Source organism: Bos grunniens, chromosome 24 (genome assembly GCF_055505025.1).
Source record: "Bos grunniens cultivar Pamir isolate PY7600 chromosome 24, Bosgru_T2T1.0, whole genome shotgun sequence".
In the NCBI taxonomy this organism is placed as follows: Eukaryota; Metazoa; Chordata; class Mammalia; order Artiodactyla; family Bovidae; genus Bos; species Bos grunniens.
The window spans coordinates 53,037,180-53,062,597 of NC_141188.1; the positions used below are offsets into that span (position 1 = coordinate 53,037,180).

General features: G+C 41.4%; 1 long non-coding RNA gene across 1 annotated transcript; it reads left to right on the top strand.

The window, feature by feature from the left end:
* The first annotated feature begins 886 nt into the window (after positions 1-886).
* On the top strand, positions 887-1,763 carry LOC147346295 (uncharacterized). Its single transcript, XR_015153356.1, has 2 exons — positions 887-975; positions 1,546-1,763. It is a non-coding gene; the product is annotated as an uncharacterized LOC147346295 (long non-coding RNA).
* Positions 1,764-25,418: the final 23,655 nt, after the last annotated feature.

Sequence of the window (25,418 nt, forward strand, 5' to 3'; positions counted from 1 at the left end):
CTGGAGGAGGAAATGGCAACCCACTGCATTATGCTTGTCTGGAAAATCCCACGGATAGAGGAGCCTGATGGGCTACCGTCCACAGGGTTGCAAAGAGTCAGACGTGACTGAGCGACTGAGCGCACACACACTTGCTTTAAAGAGAGTAGTGGTGGTTACGCCCGTGGGCTCGTGCTAAAACCCTCAGCAGTGTCTGACTGCGAGCCAGGGACTGTGTTCCCTGTCGGCGAGTGTGTAACTTCCTCTTCTGTGCTGATTGTGACAGCATGTGATGGGGACAGTGTCTACCTGCGTCCCCAAGTGACAAAAATGGGTGGTGCCTCCTACTTACAAAGTGTGTAAACAAAATAAACCTTTGTTGTACTGAATTGCTAAGATTTGTTTTTTTGGTTTTTTTACTGTAGTATAGTCTAACCTATCCATATACATTCAGGGATATTTTTGTTTATTATTATTTTTAAATGTAGTCACATTTAGCTATCTTTTCCTTAGAAGTACCACCTTTGGTATTATGGGTATTAAGCCGAGAAAGTCTGCAAAGACTGTTCTAACCTTTGGAATGCCCAAACATGGACTGAATGGCTTTTTAAGGGAAAAAAAAATTGTTTTGAAGTATAGTTGATTTACAGTGTTTTGGCAATCTCTGCTCTGCAGAAGAATGACTCAGTTATACACATAGATACGTTCTTTTTAAATATTCTTTTCCGTTGCGGTTTATCACAGAATACTGAACATAGTTCTCTGTGCCATGCATTAGCACTCGTTTATCCATTCTCAGTGTAGTAGTTTGCATCTGCCAACCCCAAACTCCCAGGCCATCCCTCCCACGCCCCTCCCACCTGCCAACCCCAGTGTCTGCATCTAAGTTGGAGTCTGTTTGTTTTGTAGATAGGTCCATTCGTGCAATATTTTAGATTCCACTGAGACATGCAGATGGCCAATCGGACATGAAAAGATGCTGAATGGCTTTTCGAGGTAGTAAGTTTCTTGTTCGTGAATGTTTTTAAGCAGAGTTATGGCTGTGTGTCAGGGATGCTGTATAGTCATTATATATTATATGAGTAATCAGAGTAGTTGACCTTTAAGTTTCCTTCCAGCTGTTTGGATATTAAGTGTAGTGCAGAGTTACAGCTCCCAGGGGACTCACCATGTACCTAATTTGCAAAGACTATGCAGAATCTCGGGAAAAGATTCTTCCATCTTTTTGCAAATAATCAATCATAAATATGTAGATGAAATAATCCCCAATTTTTAGGAGAGATGTAAATTTCCCTGGCTGTATATTAAAGTTCTGTGCTCTTCAACATCTCTTCAGTGAGTCAACTTGACCCAAATAATACAGAATACAAAACATTGCCTTCTTATACAACTTGAGCAGATTCCTTACTGAGCCCATATGTTACTGTTGTTCCTGAGTTCTGCAGTCTGAATTAGTAAGTCCAGCCAGGTATAAGAAATGTTGAACCCTACTGGCTCCATGGAAGGGGATTATTTTCAAAGCGCCACTAATTAAAGTGAACGATACATCTGCCCTTTTCTGTCCAGGGTGGCACTTTAAGAAACTGACACGGTGGGTAGGAAGCATCGGAAGCACGAAGAGGTCTCACATCAGTAGCTCCCTTTCTTCTCCATGTCGCCGCATGACTCTTGAGTAAAGAGCAAACTCCCCCCTTCAGATGGGCTCCCGGAAGTTATTTTCCACTTGGGATCGTCACCCCCTCCCTCTCTTCCTCAGCGTTCTTTTGGTGGAAAAGAGCCAGCAAGTTCAAGGCTAAGCCAATATAATTTGAAGAATTGTATAAAAGTATTATTCTACAGTGATGCTTAGATTCTTCAAAGAGAAGCAACAAAGGATGAGCTGTTAAGAAAACAGTAACCTCCACATCTTGGCTATTGTGAATAGCGCTGTAATGAACATAGGGGTGCATATATCTTTTCAAATTAGGGTTTTCATTTTCTTCACATAAATTGGAATTGGAATTGCTGGATCATATGGTAGTTCTATTTTCAGTTTTTTTAAAAAAATTTACAGAACCTCCATACTGTTTTCCATAGCAGCTATACCAATTTACCTACCAACAATGTACAAGGGTTTTCTTTTTCTACATTTTCTCCAAACCTTGTTCTTATCTGACAATAGCTATTCTGACAAGTGTAAAGTGATAGCTCATTCTGGTTTTGATTTGCATTCCCCTGATAATCTGTGATATTGAGTACCTTTTCATGTGCCTGTTGGCTATCTGCATTTTTTTTTTTTTGGAAAAATGTTATATATTTTGGATATCAATCCCTTGTCAGGTATTATTGTTCAGTTGCTAAATTGTGTCTGACTCTTTGCGTCCCCATGGACTGTAGCCCGCCAGGCTCCCCTGTTCTTCTTGTCAGGTATATTTTTTGTAAGTATTTCATTGCTTTCAGTAGGTTTCCTTTTTATTTTGTTGGTAATGTCCTTTGCTATGCAAAAGATTTTTAGTTTGATGTAAGTCTTATTTGTATTTTTGCTTTTGTTGCTTTCTCTGAGGTGACAGATCAAAAAAAAAAAAAAAGAAATTATTGCTAAGGCTGATGTCAAAGAAGTTACTGCCTTTTTTTCCCCAAGATTTTTGATGTTTCAGATCTTACATTCGTGTCTTAAATCTGTTTTGAGTTTAATTTTGTGTATGATGTAAGAAAGTAGCAGTTTCATGCTTTTTCACATAGCTCTCCAGTTTTCCCAGAACCATTTAAGAGACTGTGATTTGCATATTGACTACTCTTGCCTCCTTTATTGTAGATTAAATAACCACGTGACTATGGGTATATTTTGGGCTCTCTATTACGTTCTGCTGATCTGTGTGTCTGTTTTTGTACCAGTGTCATACTGTTCTGATTGCTGTAGCTTTATGGTAGTTTAAAGTTTGAGTGCATGTCCGTTGGTCAATGAATGGATAAAGACGGTATTCCATATATATATACAGTGGAATATTTATTACCCAGCCATAAAAAGGACAACATCTTGTCATTTACAGCAACATGGACAGATCTGGAGGGTATTATGTTAAGTGAAATAAGTCAGATAAAATCAAATATTGTGTGATTTTACTTGTATGTGAAATCTGCAAAACAACACAAGGGAAGGAACAAAACAGACTCATAGATACAGAGGACAAACTGGTGGTTTCCAGAGGGGTGGAAGGATGGACAAAATACGTGAAGCAGATTAAGAGGTACAGACTTCCAGCTGTTACAATAAGTAAGTCACTGGGAATACAATGTTACAGTAACATTATAACAACTGACATCCAAATGTCAGTGGATGGTAACTGCTCCTACTGAGGTGATAATTTCATAATATCTAAAAATATTGAGTCACTGTCTCTTAGCCTGAAACTAATAATTTTAAAGCATAAATAAATTTAGGCATTTAGAGCTATACATTTCCCTCCAATATTCCTTTAGTTACATTCCATTATGTTTTGGTTTGTTGAGTTTTGTTTTATTTATTTCCAAGTATTTTCTAATTTGCTTTGTTACATCTTTATCCATTTAGGAGTATATTGTTTCCTATGCACATATTTGTGAATTTTTCCAATTTCCTTTTATTATTGATTTCTAATTCTTTTCAATTTTGGCCATAGAATGCATAGCATAATTACATTATTTGAAATATATATTTAAAATTCCTAACCTCATTCAGTCTTTATATTTTAGTTAGGAATATTTCTGTTTTTGTTAATATCATGTATACTTTTGGAAATGATTTTTTTCCTTCATTGTAGTATCTTTTTTCCCCACGTCTCAGCTTTTTTACCTTTGGCATCTGAGTGTGTGTGTGGGTGTTTGTTGCATCTGGAAGAGGTACTGGAGGAAGTTGGAAAGACCTGCCATTGAGTCCTTTGCTACCATTAATGTTACAAATAATCTGAACTTGTAGCTTGTATAAAATTACCTTCTAACTTCTACCTTTTTACAGTGATATTGGTGGCTAGTTTTATGCATTGGTTTTAGAATCTTAGGAAGAAACTTCTGAAGTAGATAACTTTTTTTTCAAAATCAGTCTTGACTCCCATTCTAAATGCAGGTTTTGATATTTAGGTGTGAATAATTTGCTTAATCTTTCTTCCTTCTCATATCCCATTTTTTTACAGTCTCTCAGTTGGGGTCTGCAATGATCTGTCCAGAGCCCCTCTGTTTAGCTTCATCAGAAGTTAAACATCTTGTGTTCTGTTGGTGTTGAGAGAGATAATTCCCCACTGATGAAGGGAGCTAATGATGTAACTGCTCTGTAAACCCCCGTTAACTCCCCACTAACCTTTAGATGTGATGGGTATCACTATTTCTGGAGGAAATAAATGAGTTTGGTTATTGGTTGGCTCTTTCATCACTGGCCTAGAGTTTAGTTTTTTTAGGAGTTTGTGTCTTAAGCATCTATCTCTTTACTGTAGTTTTATCAGTGTTTCATGAGGAAGAAAGTGACATATGTGGATTTAAACAGCCTCCTCCTCACGGAAGTTCTCTAGATTCTATTTTAACTACAGTGATACATGGTTATATAACCTTTAACTTTGAGACTATGATGCTTATTTTCCTATTTATTATAAGGAATATGTTAACTTGTCATGCATGTGTTACAGGAAGTCAAATTTGGATTTGCGTCCAACTTGTAGTGTTGACTCAAGTGATGATAGCTTCACTTCTTATTAACTCAAGGAATATAAAAACAATCAGAGTCTCTTCATCTGAGGAAACAACAGCTGCTCTCCCTTCTTTCAAGCACAGGGAAAGTTGCACTAAGTGTTGATTTTTAACAGTAATATGTAAAACCACTGGGAAGAATCCTGACTTTATCCTCAGTGTGGTGATTTTTAAACTAACTTCTAATGCTGATTGACCAAGGTTTGCTCTTCTCTTTGGAAATGAAAGGGAAAATATCTAGTTTTTGTTTTTGATAAGTTTGTACTTTGATTCAAAATAGAAAAAAATAATTATGGAATTGGTATGCAATGAGAAGTAAATTGGATAGTGCAGAAAATAAGAATACTAACTTTCTCTTTTATCCACTGTGTCCCTAGAACAATAACTGTGTTTACTTTGACTCCTATTTTTGTGTTCATATTTTTATAGTTTTATTATTCAAATTTAGATGTGTAAGCTGCATTTTTAAAGTACTTCCTTTAGATTGTAAGTCTCACAAGATAGAAATATTATTGTTTGTTTAATCCTTGTCTTCTGACTGTCCTAGAACAGTGCTAAGAATGGTACCAGTTTCTGCACATTGAATGAAAGTGAAAGCATTAGTTGTACAACTGTGTCTGACTCTTTGCACCCCCGTGGACTATAACTCACCAGGCTCTTTTGTCCATGGAATTCTCTAGGCAAGAATACTGGAGTGTGTAGCCATTCCTTTCTCCAGGGGATTTTCCTCACCCAGGGATCGAACCCAGGTCTCCTGCATTGCAGGTGGATTCTTTACCATCTGAGCCACCAGGGGAGCCCAAGTAGTCCCAAAGGCCAATACACTGAATGAAGTTACTAATTTTTATTATCTAGAAACTACCAGATAAAACATTTAATTGTCCAAAGAGATAAGGCAAATTTAAGAGAAATGGACAAAGATCAGTAAAACAACTTTAATTTAAATGTTTCATTGAGAAAGCAAAAATCACCTGCTTTCTTCTGATTTCCTAGGATTTGGTTCAAGGCCCTTGAATCTCTTTCACATCTGCACCCCTTGTTCCAATCTGTACAGAATTTATTCTCAAGATGGAGGCTTTGAGGTGCAGTCCTATGCAGGAAATAAAGTTCCTGCTTTCTTCATGGGCCCTGTTTAACAATGGCAAATTATTTTTGAAAGATTATCTCAAAGTAAACCATCTTTATTTACTGAGCTCTTACTCTTTACAAGGTATTGTGGTGGGTTTTCGGAGAATACCAAATAAGACATAGTCCCTGTTATTAGAATTAAGTTGGAAAACAAAATAACCATAAATATTTAACTAAAAATTAAAGTGCCAAATAAGGATGCTATGTGAATTCAGATAAAGGGAGAAAGCATCCATGCTACTGCTACTGATAAAGTTGACGAACATTTAACATATGTTAGGTTTCAGAGCGCTAATCTGAACACTTTTCATATATTAACCTATTTTAATTTTTACAATAAATCCATGTTGTAGATACCTGTTATGTCAAATTGAAAGATCAGAAAACTGATACACAGATAGGTTAAGTAGCTTACATAAGGTCACACAACTGGCAACAAAGCCTGGAATAGAAGCCAGATTAGCAACATTACAGAATGTTATTAAGGGGCTGGATGTAAGTTGGAACATGTAAGATATTAATCACCAGGAAGATAAAGACAATTAGGAAGGGAAGTTCAAGTTCATGTAAGTCAAAGTTTATAAGTAGGATATGCAAAACTAGTTCAGTCTTGAGGGAGCTGAGATATTATCTAAGTATAAAATGAGAATGTAATTTATTTTCCAAATGGGGCCACTTTGGGAGTGGTGGGCCTGACCTATGGGGATGTGACTGCCCCATGCAAACTGAGACCCGTGGTCAACCTGGTTGTGCCCCTTGACCAATTAGCAGAGAGACCTCATATCCTGAACTTGGTTCCAGCTTTGGTAATTGTGTGCGCAGGGCTGGCTACCCTCCGTTGGCCTGAGCCAAGTGTAGGGAGAAAAATAAGCCTTGGCTCTATTCTCTGGGTTTGGCTCAATGTCTGCACTCCAGTTTAATTATCTTTGACAAGCTGACCTCCTGAACTTTGGACTTTGCCATTTGAGAGCTGTTTTTCTCCCTTCACTCTTTTTCTGCATTAGTGAACTTCTGTGGATACAAACCCTGACCTGCTTGAACTAATACAATACACTGATCACTTGTGGTATGAGCAACAACTGCAGAACTGGCCTGCACACTGTTTGACTTACGGAACTAGGCAGACCCTTCCTGCAGAGCCGAAATTCTACCTTTTGTGCAGTCCTCACTGCTGCTAGCTAGATCGCCTCTTCGCCGCATAATCAAAGTGATGATTTTTTGTTTTTTAATATAGTGTGGTTATGGAACAAAAATGGAAAAGACTCCTGCATGGAGTGAGGACATTTTCCTGTAGTTGGGGAATGGGGACTGGAGAGTGGGTTATTCCTAATTAATTTTGAGCAGGAAAACAACAAGATGAAAGTAAAACAGATCTACTGAGATCTGTCAGATGGAATGCAGTGGAAGGCTGAGGACAGCAAATGGTCAGATGGACACATAACTGTCCATTAATAAAGTAATGTTAATTCATAGATGTTAATTCTATGGAGACAGCAATGGGAACCCAAGGACAACAGGTGGAAGGAGAACTAAAAAGGGAGAATTTTCAGAAAACTACGACTTTCCCAAACCTGCAATGTGGCTTACAGTTCTTTGGGTTCCGTGAAACAGTAAATGCTCTCATTGTTTCACTTTGTGTTAGACTGGGTAAGGGAGAAAGTTGCTGGTGTTCCTTCTTTGTCCTCCCACAGAAAACATTGTGTTAGAGTGCATCTTCTATTTTTAATGTCTGTCAACCACATGTCACTCAGAATTGTCTTCTCCAGTGCTAAGGGGTCCTTCAACTTCTTATCTTGAAGATGTAGCTTACTAGAGGGCACAGGAAGGGGCTTTAAGTAGTGGTTTCATCATCTTGGCTGAGTGGGAACTGAATTTCCACCAATTTTCTTCTTTCTGTGGTTCCAGGTTAGGAAAAAGAGAAATAGACACGAGATTTGGGAGGTAGAAGTGAAGCAGCAGCTGTGTCTCTGCTCGGAAGTCCGGTGTTGAATTAGCTGGGGTAGCTGACATGTGTCACTCCTCTGATAATGCAGCTTGTTCTTCCAGCAACGCATAATAATCAGGTGCCTGTAGAGCAAGCCTTTGAGTGAGCAGGAGTCTGGCATGGAATAACTAACTTACGTGAAAGTAAGGATGATAATGGGCATAGTTAGAAGACTTTTGAGAGCCTTGAGATCAAATCAGTCAATCCTATAGGAAATCAACCCTGAATATTCATGGGAAGGGCTGATCCTGAAGTTGAAACTCCAGTACTTGGCTCACCTGATGCGAAGAGCTGGTTAATTGAAAAAGACTCTGATGCTGGGAAAGATTGAAGGCAAAAGGAGAAGAGGGTGACAGAGGATGAGATGGTTAGATAGCATCACTGACTCAACAGACATGAATTTGAGCAAACTGGCAGGCAGTGAAGGACAGGGAAGCCTGGTATGCTGCAGTCCATGAGGTTGCAAAGAGTCAGACAAGACTTAGCAGCTAAACAACAAGAAGTTGCTTTTTAAGTGCGGGAGAGAACTTAGGGGAAGAATATTATCAGCTCAGGGCTTTTAAATGTCCGGTTCAATGTCTGGGAAGAAACCAGGAATATAGATGGCCCTGAAGGAAACCCTTATCTCCTATAGCCTTATGACTGAGCTTTCTGAGTATTTAATCCCAGGTCTAAACCTCCATGGGGCTGAATTATAGCACAGTTGAATTGCCAGTATCACAGAGTCTCTTATATTAAGGTTAAGGCATTTGTTTGGAAGAATGGTATCCTGGAAATTGGATTCACATGTGCAGATTCCAATAAATCTGGGGATGTTGAACCCCTAAGTTTTCCTGAGCCTCTTTTACACTAGAAGCAGCCTTTCTGTCTTCTCTTCCTGGCAGAATAAGTTAGTGTCCCCTTACCTGATGTACCTGAAATGGACCCCAAAGATATGTTCCTTGTAGGGGACTATTGTTCCATGACAAGGCCCAATACTTAAACCTTCATTGCTTCTAGACCTATAGCCAAATGCAAGTCCAGACAATGCCTAAGAGGATGAGGTACAAAATGAGACCCGTGAGGACATGCAGTATAAAGAAGAATTGCAAAGTCTGGCCAATTTATACTGACAAGTAACCTGGGGAGAGAGAATTAGGAATGCGTTCTAGGTGTGTTGGGGGAATGTGGAAGGAACAGGATGTTAGGTTTGGATGGATTTTTTGATTTGGCTTACTAAGCAGTATTCTGGGTTCAGTAAGTTACTTTGAGCCACTGGGTATCTCTCTAAAAGTCCGCTTGGTTGTTTTAAACTGTACCCCCAAATCTCCTGTGGGATTGAAATGCCAAACTGAAAATGAAATCAAGTGGAACTGCCAGAACTTCCTTGTTATATTGTAGAGAAAGAAATCCAAAATCTTAGAGAGATCTTAACACTGGCGTACATTTCTCCAGTAAGATCTGCTCATCTACCCTTTAACAGTGTTTCCCAAGAGGATCCATAAGACAATTCCTTCACCAAGGCTGTAATAAAAACAGTTGTGAGGAGAATATACTTTTAAGAGTTCTTTGATAGCTCTTCTCTGAATTCCTGCCAGAAACAGGAAGGAACTTGGAAGAGAATCTTGAACTCAACTTGAGAAAGTAGATGGTCAACACCTTGATTCCAGCCTGAGCAGAGAAGCCACCCACCTTGTGCCAGACTTCTGACCTCAGAAATACGAGCTATTCAGTGAGTGGTGTTTTAAGCCAATAAATGTGTGGTCATTGTTGTGCAGTAGTGGAAAACTACTGCAGGTAGCAATGGTCAAGCAGAGGGCACTAAAACTCGCTCTCCCTAGGGAAATAGTTTATTAATAATAGCAATGCCACATTCGTAAGAGAACTGCAGAATTATTGTCACCATCAAGGATCTGAGATTGAGAGATGTAGGAGCGGTGATTCCAAACACAACATTTTTATAAATTGAAATATAGTTGATTTACCATGTTGTGTTAATTTCAGATGTACAGCACAGTGAATAAATACATATAAGCCATATATATGGCTTCCCTGATGGCTCAGCGGGTAAAGATTCCACCTGCAATGCAGGAGACACAAGAGACGCAGGTTCGATTCTAGGGTGGGGAGGATGCCACCTGGATGTGGCAACCCACTCCAGTTTTCTTGCCTGAAAAATCCCACGGAAAAAGAAGCCTGGAGGGCTACAGTCCAAAGGGCCACACAAAGTCAGACATGACTGAGCAGCTAACTACAAGCACATGTGCCCTCACACACTCACACACACACACACACGCACATACTTTTTCAGTTTTTTTCCCCTTATAGGTTATTAAAAAATATTGAGTATAGTTCCCCATGCAATATAGTAGGTCCTTGTTATAACACAGTTAATGCTTTTTGGCCTGTGATGAAAACTGATGATATCGAAGAACGACAGGAGACTATTGTAAACTTAGATGATGAGTCCTGTGCACATGTTGGTCTAGGTTGGTCTAGGTACCTAGGTATGGTTTCATTGCTATGGCAAATGGACCCATCCCATGTCATTTGGTATGCAGCTCTTTATCTGGCAAATGCTATTTCACTCAAGTACCATCAGGAGTAGTTTTCTTTCAACTGGAAAGATTAGCAATACACCTTTATTGTTTTATAATAACTCAGAGTTCTGTCAACTCTCAAATCCTGCCATAATCTTGCTAATAAGGACTTGCCTCAATTCCAGTTCACTGGGCAACACACTTCCTTTTACATTGATTATATTGTAATATATTGATCTGATGAGCAGGGAGTAACAAAATCTATACTTCTCTGATTTAGACATTGAGGAAGTAGAAGGTAATCCCCCAAATTCCTTGTCAACTAGTACTAGTTTCTCGTTGCCATGGTAACACATTACCACAAACTTAGGGGACTAAAAGCAAAACAAATTTGCTGTCTCACTGCTCTGGAAGTCAGAAGTCATGTAATCAAAGTGCTGAGAGGACTGTGTTCCTTTCGAATACTCTAGTGGAGCATCTGTTTCTTTGTCTTTTCCAGCTCTGGAAAAGTGAAAGTTGCTCAGTCGTGTCCAATTCTTTGCAACCCCATAGACTATACAGTCCGTGTAATTCTCCAGGCCAGAATGCTGGAGTGGGTGGCCTTTCCCTTCTCCAGGAAATCTTCCCAACCCTGGGATTGAACCCCTGTCTCCCGCACTGCAGGCAGATTCTTTACCAGCTGAGCCACAAGGGAAGCCCTAGAATAATGGAGTGGGTAGCCTATCCCTTCTCCAGCAGATCTTCCCGACCCAGGACTTGAACCGAGGTCGCCTGCAGTGCAGACGGATTCTTTACCAACTGAGCTATCAGGGAACCACAAGGGAAGCCCCAGCTTTGGAAAACTGCCTGCAATTATTGCCCCTTTTCTCCAGCATCAAAAGCACAGCATCTTTGAACTTCTTTCCTCTCTCTCTCTCTGACCTTTGCTTCCGTTATTACATCACCGACTCTGACTTCAACCCCCTCTCTCTCCCTAAGAATCCTTGTGATTATGTTGCATCTACCAGGATAATACAGTATGATTATCCCAAATTTCTTAATCACACTTGTAGTCATTTTACGTGTGAACATATTCACAGGTTTGGAGCATTAGGATATGGGCATCTTTGAGAGGACATTATTTTGTCTACCACATACCTCAGTGCAGTTTCTTTGATCTGAGGCTGTCAGGACATCCTTTTCAAAGTGAAGGACAAGTTGCTGCTTCTGGTGCTTCCTACCACTAAGAAATATCCATAGTAACTGATTGGCCTCTTTGTATTTTGGAAGAAACATGTGTCTCATTGAGGTGTGATACTACAACCAGTTATAGAGTAAGCTGAAAAGCTACTGATTAAGACAAGAAAGAGAAATAAAGCTCTGTAACAGGTCCAGCTGGCAATGTGAACTGCCCGTCCTCCTGATGCATGTGTGTGTGTGTGTGTGTGTGGTCACTTGGGTGCTGTCCTCCTGGATATATGGCCCATAAAGTCTCACACAAGGATGCCTTTGGAAGGCTCTCACAGGCAAATCACATTGCAGACCCTCAAGATTTTGGAACACCATTATGTTACTCTCTGTAGATGGTAATAATCGTTTTGAAAGACTACTTCTGGCTTGCGCTTGAGCCCTAGGAAAGACTGAATACTTGGCCATGGACCACCTAATTACCATGTGACCTAAGATGCCTGTTATTAAATGTGTACTGTCGAAACACCATGTAAACTTTGGGTGTTTGCATCAGCACTTTATCATAAAATGGAAAAGGTGTATATTATATTGGGCTCACGCAGATCTTGAAGGCGCAGGTGTGGCCTAGATGGTCAGGTCTCATACTTTTGCTGTTTCTTCCTCCCTCTCAATGTGTACTTCTAGTCTTCAGGAGATTTCCCTATGATCAATTGATTGAAGAAGAAAAAAGGACAGAGGGGAAACAAAATTCTTTCACTGGGCATAACTTCAAGCAGTGCACCTGGATTTTGCCTGGAAGGAGAAATGGCCAGAGGGATGCATCTACAGATTCCTGTACAGTATCAAGTGGTTTGGTCAGATAATCAGAGGTTTAGAAGAAACACAATTTGAAATTGGTGACGAGGAAGTCTGGGTAAACTTTATGTTGCTTCATCTTTCCAATTAGCAGAATTTGTGAAGATATTTGTGTGTCATGTGAGTGATCAGGAAAAACAGCTTCAGCAGGGAAGGGTGTGACTGAGTGGAGAAGGTGGCCTCCCGAGCTCTTTGCCCTTACCTACTGGATTCACTGATGAAGCGGCCAGGGCGGAAAGGGTAAAAGCTGGACATGAACTCAGCCATGCGGACTTTTGTTCATCAGAGTGACTGCTGCATTTCTGAGCATTCAACCTGCCAACAGGTGACACTGGCACTAAGCCCTTAGCATGATTAGGTGCCCTTTTTTCGTATCCTCTTATAAAAATCAATGAAAACTGACAGCAACCCAATGGAGGCAAGACTGCTAATGGCAAATCCAAATCCTTCAGGAATGAAGGTTTGGATCACCCTACCAAGCACAGAACCAGAAGTGTCCGAGTTGGTTGCTCAGGGCAAAGGAAATACGGAATGAGTGGTGAAGACGGTGGTTCTAGAAATGATATTTGGGACTTCCCTGGTGGTCCAGTGGTTAAGACTTCACCTTCCAATGCAGGGGGTGCACATTTGATCCCTGGTTGGGGAACTAAGACCCCACAGCATAAAACAAAGGCAATATTGTAACAAATTCAACAAAGTTTACTAAACAAACAAAAACCATATTTAATCATGTGACAGGTTACAGAAATGAGGACTCTGATATTTAAGAATATATCTTTCTTGTTCTGATATGAATTTATTTTCTGTATTATCCAGCTCAATTCTTTTTCCTCTCCTCTCTTGCATCTCTACCACCTAAAGTGACATATGTTAGTGGTATCAATTTTATATCTCATTATGTAGTTACAACATATCAAAGGTGAGTAGTGGGTGGATCATACCCAGAGTGGGAATGAGCATTCTCAAAGTTCAATAAAGGGCCTTGTATCTTCTTTGGGGGAATGACATTGCATGTTTTTAGGACATGACTGAAGTGACTTAGCAGCAGCAGCAGCAGTTTTACGAGGGATAGGTGGGAAAAGTTAGCTAAAGCACCGTGTTTCTCTTTTGTTTATTTGGAAATTAGGTATGATTAAAAGATGAGTGTGTGGATGTCAAGTTGATAAGGGATAAATGCTAGTGGCCATGTACTGTTCAAATGAGTTAAGCTGAAAAGATCTTTTCCACAGTTTCCTTCCCTGTCTTTACTTGGTTAATGTTGGCCACAGGAAAAATTCGTTGAGTGTTTGGGAAGTGGAGGTAAAGCAGCAACCACTTTTCAGTGCTCTGAAGGATGGTGTGAGACCCCAGGAACTATGAAAGGCCGTGCACTCATTACTGATCTTCGGGCCCACGTTTCGTTAGCACGGGGCATTGGCCAGCCTGCGCCTTGTCTCTTTGCTACATGAGTCTCTCCAGCTTCTCAGTGCCCTGGGCTGTGTGTGTGGTTCTGTCATGGAGGAGTCAGGTTTCCTGAATACCATCCACATCACTCATGTGGGAGGCTCTGAAATGTGAGTTCAGATACCAGGTGGTCCTCATGGGATCTAGTTTGCTGTCGTAAGCTGGCTAGCCTAGAGTGGTTTCAACCCTGAGCCAGACTCAGAGGTGATAGCCTTGCATAGACATTTCCACCCACTCCCATAACAGCAGAGCGTAGAGGTTTTTATAAGCTCTTTATTTTAATCTCATGGTTTGAGTCTCTGATCAAACTCTGGCTGCTGCTGCTGCTTAGTCACTTCAGTCATGTCCAACTCTGTGCAACCCCATAGACGGCAGCCCACCAGGCTCCCCTGTCCCTGGATTTTCCAGGCATGAGCACTGGAGTGGGTTGCCATGTCCTTCTCCAATGCAGGAAAGTGAAAAGTGAAAGTGAAGTCGCTCAGTCATGTCTGACTCTTCGCGACCTCAGGGACTGCAGTCTACCAGGCTCTTTGTCCATGGGATTTTCCAGGCAAAAGTACTGGAGTGGGTTGCCATTGCCTTCTCCCTGACTGCTGCAGTTTGAGTGAATTAACGAAGAACTCTCAGCCTAAGTTTAGAGATAACACCTGTTGTATTCTATTCAGAAGGGGAAGCTTAGGAAATGTGTTGGGAGGATGGGAATCATGTTGATGCTGAGAGAGGCAGCAGTAACCCTGGTGTAAGGAGTCAAGGAGAGCATGCATATATATGCACAGAAAATTGAAATTTAATGTTGAGATTCTCAGGGCCAGTTCCAGGTTTGGATAAGAAATATCTTATTCCAGATTGGGTCATAAGGACTCAGGAAGTAGTATGACGAGGACACCACTGGCCAGAAATAGGGCAATTTGAGAAATGATGACAATAAACTCAAAGGATTAAAAATTTCAAATATTTTAAAATCTACACACTACATCAATAAAATAAATACTGTTTACTATTGGACAGTGCTTGGAAACTAATGCATTACTTCAAAAAGTGATAAATAAAGAAAATAAATCAAGGACTTTATCCTGGCTTTCCTATGTAAACTGTACCAATGGATAAATAAATAATGAGTAGGGGAATAATTCTTTATGATGGTCTTTTCAGCTAATCAGTGAAGAAGAAATGACACATTTAGGATATGACCATTTTGCGACCTCTAATGAATTAATGGAGGTAGGCATCAACCACCACTGGTATCACAAGAGGATACATCCAGATGAAATATGCATCACCATCTATGAATGTTGTAACTACAGATACTTCATACCAGTGGTTCCAATTATCAATTTATGGTAAATAATGAGTTTACTGAAAACTATAAAAATCGTTTTAATATAATTTATAAAACTAAATTTATAAAAATATAAATGGTAAATTAAAAACAATGAAAAACAGAAAAAACTATACAGAAGGATGAACTCATTAAGATTTAAAAAAAAAAAATCTGTAAACTGTGGAACAAATGACCCAGTTTCTACAACAATAAAGTAAAGGAAACAGAAGTAAAGGGGAAATCTGCAGATTAAAAGAGACAATGTAAAGTTGCTTAAGTCGTCAGCATACAATTGCAGCAGATAAATATTATGGTATGTAAATTAAACCTCTGTGCAGTTGGTTTAAAGTATTAAAAGAATGAAAAATCATGTTAATCAATGACTAGGTCTTATTTGGATCTTAATTCAATGGAACAAACATTAAATAGGGATTGATATTTAGTGCATAATTAGAAATTTAAATATTTTACAAGGTATTTGATACTAACACATTTAAAAAATTTTTATTCTGTATGACAACGATATTGTAGCCATGTTAAAAAAAAAATGAAGTGAAGGTAATCCTTATCTTTTAGAAATGTATACTGAAAGAACTTCACTGGCAGTCCAGTAGTTAAGATTTCAAATTCCAATGCAGGGGGTACAGGCTTGATCCCTAGTTGGGAAGCTACTGGCCAAAAAACCAGAACATAAACAGCAGAAGCAATATTTTAACAAATTCAATAAAGACTTTAAAAATGGTCCACATTAAAAAAATCTTTAAAGGCATGTATACTGAAAGGTGACATGTTTAAAAGTTTGATTTCTAAAATTTAAAATGTATGGGCTGTCTCTGTCCTGTGCAATTCCAGAACATCATGGAGAGTGAGTGCGAAGTGGCACTGATTTTTAAGAGATTTCGGTAGGAAACTTCCTTTTCTGAGGTTTAAGGACTTCATAGGCTCCTCGTAGCTCAGTTGGTAAAGAATCACCTGAAAAGCTGGAGACTCCCGTTTGATTCCGGGGTCAGGAAGATCCCCTGGAGAAGGGATAGGCTACCCACTCCAGTGTTCTTGGGCTTCCCTTGTGGCTCAGCTGGTAAAGAATCCACCCGCAATGCAGGAGATCTGGGTTTGATCCCTGGGTTGGGATGATGCCCTGGAGAAGGGAAAGGTTACCCACTCCAATATTCTGGCCTGGAGAGTTCCATGGACTGTATAGTCTGTGGGGTCACAGAGACTCGGACACGACTGAGCGACTTTGACTTTCACTCACTTTGACTTTAGGCTCCTCAGGTATAGCCTGCAATTTCACTCTCACACCAGTAGGCAAGATTCAGCCCTTGCTGTGCCGGCTTGGTTGTGATGAGTCCTGTGTCCTCTGTCTCAAGGCCATGCTCCCACCTATTAATGGAAAGATCCATGGCTAGTTCAGTTTGTATCTTAAAAACAGCACACATATCACCCAAGAGACCTAGATCAAAATACACAGTAAAGAAAATAAACACATCATTTATTTAGTCACCTTATTTCCTCTTTGAAGCATTTTCTTAATTTGGGTAATAGCTAGGATGTCCAGTCATTTACATTTCAGAAGTGTGTGTGTGTGTGTGTGTTTAATTGGTCTTAAGTAGGACGTGAATTTTGTTAAGAAAAAATTATATTTTAGTGTACTTGGTTGATGCATGATTGGAACTGCATAAGTGTGACTGAATTTATATCAAAGAAGTAGGTAATTTTATGATCATTAACAACAGTTGTAGCCATGCAGGCCAAGACAATGATATGGATAATTAAATCTCATGCTTCTGCACACAAAGTGATTCCCATGAAGAAGTCAGGGAAAATGCCGTGCTCCACGTAGAGTGTTATACGTTTGAATTCTTAGGGAAGAGAGAGGAAACTGAGTACCTCCCCATGAGGCTTGAGGGATTTAGTGCTGAGGAACATCTCATTGGATAAAACAATGGCATTGGTTTTGCCCTAAACTGCATCATAATTTTCTTTCAAGTTACATGGCGTGTGGAGCTATGGGGAGGGTCATGTCAAGTGTGTGGTTATGTGAGTGATAGTCCAAGTCTGGCATACTGAATAGGAAGAATAAACAGTGGCCTGAGAGATACACAGAAAGAAGGAAAGAAAGAAGGGAGAGGAGTAGGAAGGAAGGAAGAGGAGAAAGAGATGGAGACAGTTATAAAGTCATGGCCCCAAAGAACACTGCGAGAGAGACTTTGAGCCCAAACTTTCTGTCACTGCCCCACGGAAGCAGGACCAAGACAGCTGGTCTCTTTCCAAGAGAAGGCTGAGGTGACACTTTATAGCCCCAGACAGCTTTGTGAGAATCATACAGTGTTTCTCCCGATCTTGGTCTCTAGAGCTAATCGCTGGCCTGATGGAGTTTGGCTACAGCTTCCCTGTCCGTCCTGGCTCCTCTGTGCTCACCCCCTGGTCCACGCACTGGCTTATCACCGTGTCTTATTTCCTGTAAGTCCCATCCTTGCTTTTGTTCTTCACGTGGGGAGAGGTAGGAGGCCTGGATGATGAAGGACATGGCACCTTTCTTTGGCTATTGATCAAATCCCATAACTCTTAAGGATTGGATTCTTCTAGAAGTGAGATGAACTCTTGGGTTCTTCATCTCTTAAAAAACGAAGTTGGCACTAGAGATGGCTTAGGATTCCTATAAGGTTTAAAAATAGAGTGTAATATTTCTAAGATGTTTTCCTTAATCTATTCAGCTCACACATGCTTCCCTTTAGGACTCACTTTAAAGTTCTAAAGTGGTTAATATTCTGTGCCTCAGTCTCTTGGTTGATTGTATATATTGTCTGGTAGTGTTCACTAATTGTTTCTTACATAGAACTCTTGTTTCTGCAAATAGATTGTATAATCCTTGGGTTTAGGAAATATGTCTTCTGCTTCCTCATATTCCCCACACATCAACTCTTTCCAAATCTCTGCACCGAGGTAACTCCCTAGCCTCTTTATCTTCTCCTTCGCTTCTGATTTAGAAGTGTTTAGCTTGCAGTGTCTCATAGCTTACCATGGCTTTCTGTTTTGTTTTGTTTTGGCTGCACTGTGCAGTAGATGGGGTTTTAGTTCTCCCACTGGGGATTGAATTTGTGCCCCCTGTGTTGAAAGTGCAGAGTCTTAACCACTGGACCTTAACCATGGTTGTCTTAATAGAGTAGGACACTTGGTTCATATCTAAATTCTAGGAATTAAGTTTTACAATTATCCCCATTTCTGTAGAAAGTTGAGTCTCAAAAGTGAAAAGATTTTACCCCCAGTATCTGTTTACCTAGTTAAGTGGTAGAGTTGGAAGTTGAATTACAGCCTTTCCTTTAAAAGTTGTGTTTTAAGCATTTGTGTTGCCTTACAGTGAAAGCAAAGGAAAATAGGTTAGAAGGCATCAAGGAATTTTCCCTGTATATTAAATTGTTGTGACTGAGTGGAAGCAGTGTTTTAAAATCCTTGCCAACAAGGGTTTTTATTGAATTCTTAAGAAACCTGAGAGGAATGTATGAGACACTGAAGAGTATGCAGTGAAGTTTAAACAGCATTCTCACCTTTGAGGTGACACCCCTAGGCCAGGACAATAGCATTTCAGTCTCTAACCAACATGGCTGTGAGTGTGATAATGCGTCTTTCATCCCGTGACCTCAGCCATCAGGAGCACAGATAACACCACACAAGAAGCAAAAGGGCTTCTGAGAGACAAGACTGACTTTTACAAATCATGTACTGGTTTCATGAAGTGTTTTCAGAGTCCTTAGAGTCTTATCTACTTGCACGGAACTTTGATAAACTGACCACAGTCTCACAGCGGAAAGAAAGAAACAAGATGGTGAAACTGTGGGCAGCACCGATTTAGAAACAGGCAAGAGAGCCAATGGCAAGAGCTGACTGCATGACAGTGAAAGATGGAGAACAAAAGTAATACAAGATGACAGTTCAAAACTCCAGTATTTCAGAGTCATTCACAAAAAGGCCTCAGTGTTAGAGACCTGTGAACTTTTCATAAAAGCTACAGTTAGTCATCTGCTCATTGGTCCTGCCATTTATTCACTAATTTAGCAAGTATCTGTGTTACACACATTGTTGCAAGTCTGCTCGTGTTGAAGATGGGTAATGGCACCCCACTCTAGTACTCTTGCCTGGAAAATCCCATGGACAGAGGAGCCTGGTAGGCTGCAGTCCACTGGGTCCCCAAGAGTCGGACACAACTGAGTGACTTCACTTTCAGTTTTCTCTTTCATGCATTGGAGAAGGAAATGGCAACCCACTCCAGTATTCTTGCCTGGAGAATCCCAGGGATGGGGGAGCCTGGTGGGCTGCTGTCTATGGGGTCGCACAGACTTGGACACGACTGAAGCAACTTAGCAGCAGCAGCAGCAGCAAGTGCTTCCCTGTAGGTCAGATGGTAGTGAATCTGCCTGCAAAGCAGGAGACCTAGGTTTGATCCCTGGGTTGGGAAGATCCCCTGCAGAAGGGAATGGCTACCCACTCCAGGATTCTTGCCTGGAGAATCCTATGGACAGAGGAGCCTGTGGGCTACAGTCCATGGGGTTGCAAAGAGTCAGACACGATGGAGTGACTAAGACTAAACTAAACTAAAGCCATGGTCCCTGCTTCTACAGCACTCAGAGTCTATTTGGAGCAAGAAGTAAGTAAACCAACAATAAATTTAGGGGAAATGGTGACTAAAAGAAGAAGAATGTAGTGTGATCAATGGATTGGGTGCCTTGGGGGCACAGAGAAACCGTATCTCACTAGTCAGTGGGGAAGAGGGGAGGAAAAGAGGTGAGGTAACTGATAAGGGTGGGTATTGTCAGATTAGGAAATGAATCTTGCGCTACACGAGAATCAGGACTGCAGAGAGAGTGCACAGACCAAGTCACAGTAGTGACAGCTTGTGATCCATGTGGAAAGCTAAATAGGAACAAAAGCAAAGAGCGGCATAGGAGATGCATCTCTTAGTGTGTATCTGAGTGTTTTCTTGGATTTATCTTTGCAGTCTTTCAGCCATGAGAAAGTAACTACATTAATAAAGATCTGTACCTTCTTTAAGGCCAGTGGCACGGACACTAAAGAATCTGCCTGCAATGTAGGAGACCCAGGTTCAATCCCTAGGTCAGGAAGATCCCCTGGAGAAGGGAATGGCTACCCACTCCAATATTCTTGTCTGGAGAATTCCATGGACAGAGGAGCCTGGTGGACCATAGTCCATAGCGTTGCAAAGAGTCAGACTCTCCTGAGTGACCAACACGTTTACTTTTTGAACAGAATTGGCCGCCTGGGTAGACTGATTGGAAAATATCTCTAAGAGTAGTTCTGCTTCCATGTCTGAAATCCGAATGGTAATGATTCCTTAAAATATTGAAATCCTTTGTTCAGATTCATTACATTCTGGTATGTTTAACATACTAATATAGGAGTAGTAGTTAATGCAGCTACTAATTTGATTTATCAAACCCCTGAGGTAATGAAATGGCTAGCAGGCATATCTGGGTAGTCATATGTGTGTGTGTGTGTGTCTGTGTGTGTGTGTGTCTGTGTGTGTGCACGAACATGTGCATGTAGGGATAAATTAGGGGGGAAAGTAATGGTTCTTATCAGGGATGCTACTATCATAGATTCTGGTAGGGCTTCTGAGCAAATATGAGGACTTGAGGCTGACTGCTAGTGAGGACTATAATAATAAAAAAAAGGAAGACCCCGAAAGGAGAGAAGAGATGAACTGTCAGCATGAGCCAGGATACTCACTGTATTATTTGCAAGCACACATATTTTAAGTGTGTGCTTGTCCTTTCCAGGCAGGAGTTCAGGTTAGTTCAGTGCCCTGCCAGGGAGACCTCAGTCCACATGATCTTTGCCTCTCACCATCATCATCAAGGAGGAAGAGAGAGCGACAGAAACTCATCTCTGCAGCCCTCACCAGCACACACATCATCATGGGTATCGGTCAGCACGCAGAATCCCGGGCTTCTTGTCTCCAAACTCTGATTTCCATAAGGGTCTGCACCTGGCCTATTCTCTCTTTTTTTTCCATTCTCCCCAACTCTTAAACCCCTCCCTCTGTGCCCTCAGTAACTCAGGATGCAGGCCTAGCAAAAATCCTCTGTCTCCACAACCCCTTCTCTGAACTTCCTCGCACCTCATTTCTTCCAATAAAGGGTTTTCCAACTTCAATGCTGTGGGCATTTGGCCCAGACAGTTCTTTGCAGGGGGAGGCTGTCCTGTGAGTGGTGGAATATTTCATAGCATACCTGGCTTTCATCCACGGGGTGCAGGTGGATAAAATTCCCCACCTCCAGACCTTGCCAGCCGCCCCTGGGGGAGGGAAGCTGGGTAGTGTAAAATTATCCCCCCTGAGAACCATTTGCTAAAAGAACTTCCCTTCCAAAGATACCACCTCTTTGGAAACACTCAAGGTGGAGCTGTTGTCTTTCCCTACCCATCCCCTGGCTTGGCTCTCCTGTGATTCGAGCTGAGGTGGCTTCTTCCCTACTTCCTGTCTCGTCAGTCCATTCTCCTTCCTTTGCCCCCTCCACCCCCCGCCCCAAGGTGTTTTAGCCGGGACTATCGCGTCATTAGATTACATCAGCCTCTGTTCCTCACTGTGGTTTCATCTGTGGATCTTATATCATTTCCCCCTCATTTTTGATTGCTCCTGGCTCACTGTATTATTTGCAAGCTCGGAACATACAAACATGATTATTCCCATCCACTGGCCTTTAGTATCTTGGATTCTTCAACAATGATCTTGTCCTTCACCCTCACTCAGCTTTTCACTCTGTGGACACATCCTAGACACTGTAATGACCACGACTTGCAGCTCCATAAACTCAGAGCTTTCTGTCCTCTCCAATTGCCACCTTCTACGTTTCCAATCTACTCACTGTAATACCCGAGTTACTTCTGGTTTTCAGAGAAGCAGAGAGTTAGGTGGAAGTAGAAAGGCAGTAGGTTTACTGAGAAAACGCAAATGAAAGAAGAAAGAGGGAACTGGGGGATGGTGGGAGCATCTTCAGAGTGCAGCGTGGGCCCCGGTGGAGGAAGGAGATGAAGCTAGGCTAGCACAGGTCTTAGACCGCAGTGGAGGCATAAGAAAACATTAGCACACCTGACGGGGGTCTCAGAGGCAGAGCTGCCTGTGAGGAGAGCCCCACGTCCTCCCAGATCTGGGTCTGTCTTGCTGGCTCTGGTGTCCTCGGTCACTGAGAGGGAGCCCATCTTGGGCAGCTGGGCCCCTGTTCTCTGGGCAGTTATGCTCCCTGTACTTTGAGATCCGAGGAGTGCCTTCTCCTCCCCAGAGATCCCCGTTCTGACACTCCTCATTCTCCTCTCCTGATCCCCACTTGGGAACCCTCTGTCTCAGTCAGTAAAACCCTATCCTTCAAAACACCTGATTCACCCTTTATTCTTCCCTGTCCCTCACTCCCTGCATCCAGTCTGTCAGGGATTCCTGTTGGCTTTTTGTTCAAAACATCTGCGGTCTGACCTGTTTTCACCACCTTTCCTGAGACCACTCGGGTTCCAGCTCCTCCCCACCTAACCTGGGTATCTGGTCTTGCTTCCTAAATGGTCTACCTGTTCCTATACTTGCTGATAGTCTGTTCTCAACATGTGTGAATTGTCTAAAACAAACTAAAATTATATCATTCTCTATGCAAATGCTTGCAGTGACATTTCAGTCAGACAGTAAGCCAAAGTCTTTACAGTGACCAGTAAACCCTTGTAACCTGCCTGCCCAATCTCCAAGCCCCCCACGAGCCCCCTGACCTCAGATATCCATGTTTTCCTCTGCTAAAGCCACCTTTAGCCTCCTTACTGTCCCTTGAACTTGGCAGAAGCACTTCTTTCCTAGGCTTCTGCACTTTTATCCACTGCTCAGGTCTCTTAGCTGCTGTTCAATCTCTGAATCTTATCTCTTTGCAGCCTCACAGACTACAGCACATTAGATGCGCTCTGTCTTCCACTGTCTCCCAGAGTTTGCTCAGATTCATGTCCATTGAGTCGGTGATGCTATCTAACCATGTCATCCTCTGCCTCCCCCTTCTACTTTTGCCATCACTCTTTCCCAGCGCCAGGATCTTTTCCAGTGAGTTGGCTCCTCACATCAGATAGCCAAAGTATCGGAGCTTCTGCTTCAGCATCAGTCCTTCCAGTGAATATTCAGGGTTGATTTCCTTTAGGACTGACTGATTTCCTTGCAGTCCAACAAACTCTCACAAATCTTCTGCAGCACCACAATGTAAAATAAACAATTCTTTGGTGCTCATACTTCCTCATGGTCCAACTCTCACATCCGTACATGACTACCAGAAAAATCGTAGCTTTGACTATATGGTCCTTTGTCAGCAAAGTGATGTCTCTGCTTTTAATGTGTTGTCTAGGTTTTTCATAGCTTTTCTTCCAAGGGGCAAGCGTCTTTTAATTTTATGGCTCCACAGTAATTTTGGAGCCCAAGAAAATAAAATGTCATTGCTTCCACTTTCCCCTCCTATCAACACCATCGTGGTTATCTGGGTCATTAAGACCTTTTTTTGTGTAGTTCATCTGTGTATTCATGCCACCTCTTCATCTCTTCTGCTTCTGTGATGTCCTTGCTGCCTCTCTCCTTTGTTGTGCCCGTCCTTCCATGAAATGTTCCCTTGATATCTCCAGTTTTCTTGAAGAGATCTCTAGTCTTTCCCACTCTGTTGTTTTCCCTACTTCTCTGTGCTATTCATTTCAGAAGCCCTTCTTATCTCTCCTTGCTGTTCTGTGGAACTCTGCGTTAAGTTGGGTAAATCTTTCCCTTTCTCCTTGGCCTTTCCCTTCCTTTAAGTCAATGCTTAAATGTCACCTTTCCCTGTAGCCTGCCAGACCACTCTTCTTTACATCACCATGACCCCTCCAAAGCACATACTCCACCTCTTGCTGTACTTAGTCCTTTTCCATAGCACATGCCACTGTCCAATACATAGTATAATTTATTTATTTTGTTTATCACTTATTATCTATCTCCTCTTTGCTGACAATGTAAACTCCAGGCTAGCAGATACCACCACTTTCTTATTCACTGATGCACCCCAAACACCTGGAACATTTCCTGGCAAACAAAACGCAATAGATATACATGTGTTCCCCATCCTGTATACCTGTGGTGGATTCATTTTGATATTTGGCAAAACTAATACAATTATGTAAAGTTTAAAAAAAAAACGCAATAGATACTTGTTGAATAAATAAAGAATGAATGAAGATGTGTATGGCCAATTTACAAATCATGCCTTATTTCATGTATTCCTGTGACTCTGGGTGCTGTATGGTAGGTATCCTTAAGGGTTTATGAGGACATTATTCATCTGTATTTCTACTGAGTATCAATTAAATATGTTTAATTGTTCTTATGGACATCAGTAATTGAAAACAGAATTTTGCCAAGTATCAGCAAAATGAGCACAGTTGCCCCTTCTATCAAGATAAATAGCATCTAGTCTTATGCCTGGAGAAGATAGATTTGTATCTGGAAGAAAATTTCTCTTCTTTTGAATTTAAACAATTATTCAGGAAATTATGCCATTCCCTTTGTTTTATCATTCACTTGCTATTTATTAAAAGTCCATCATGGGCTCATCACTTTTTTTGAATAATCCCCAGCCTCAGGGTGATATTAGGATCAGGGTTAGGAATTGGAAAGAACAGATGCCAGACTTTTCTCCTGAGCGCCCATTTATGCCCATGTGATTTATTCCAAGCAGATAAGTAAAGCTGCGGCACATTTTAAATAGTGCGTGTTGTGTGTGCTTAGTCGCAGCCTACTCTTTGCAATCCCATGGGCTGCAGCCCGCCAGGCTCCTCTGTCCATGGGACTCTCCAGGCAGGAATACCGGAGTGGGTTGCCATTTCCTTCTCCAGGGGATCTTCCCGACCCAGGGATCAAACCCAGGTCTCCCACACTGCAGGCAGATTCTTTACCGTCTGAGTCACCAGGGAAGCCCCAAAAGTGCATGTTCATAGGCAAAAATACTTCTCTTCTTCTTTATCATGGGCTTCCCTGGTGGCTCAGCTGGTAAAGAATCTGCCTGCAATGTGGGAGACCTGGGTTCGATCCCTGGGTTGGGAAGATCCCCTGGAGAAGGGAAAGGCTACCCACTCTGGTATTCTGGCCTGCAGAACTCCATGGATTGTATAGTCCATGGGGTGGCAAAGAGTCAGACATGACTGAGCTACTTTTAGTCACTCACTCAAAGACACGACTTTTTGGCATATACAAGCCTAAGCATAAAGGGAAGAAACGATCTTTTTGTTCAAATGTAGTTTAGTCAACTGCTTGCCTACCTCTGACCCCTAGGCT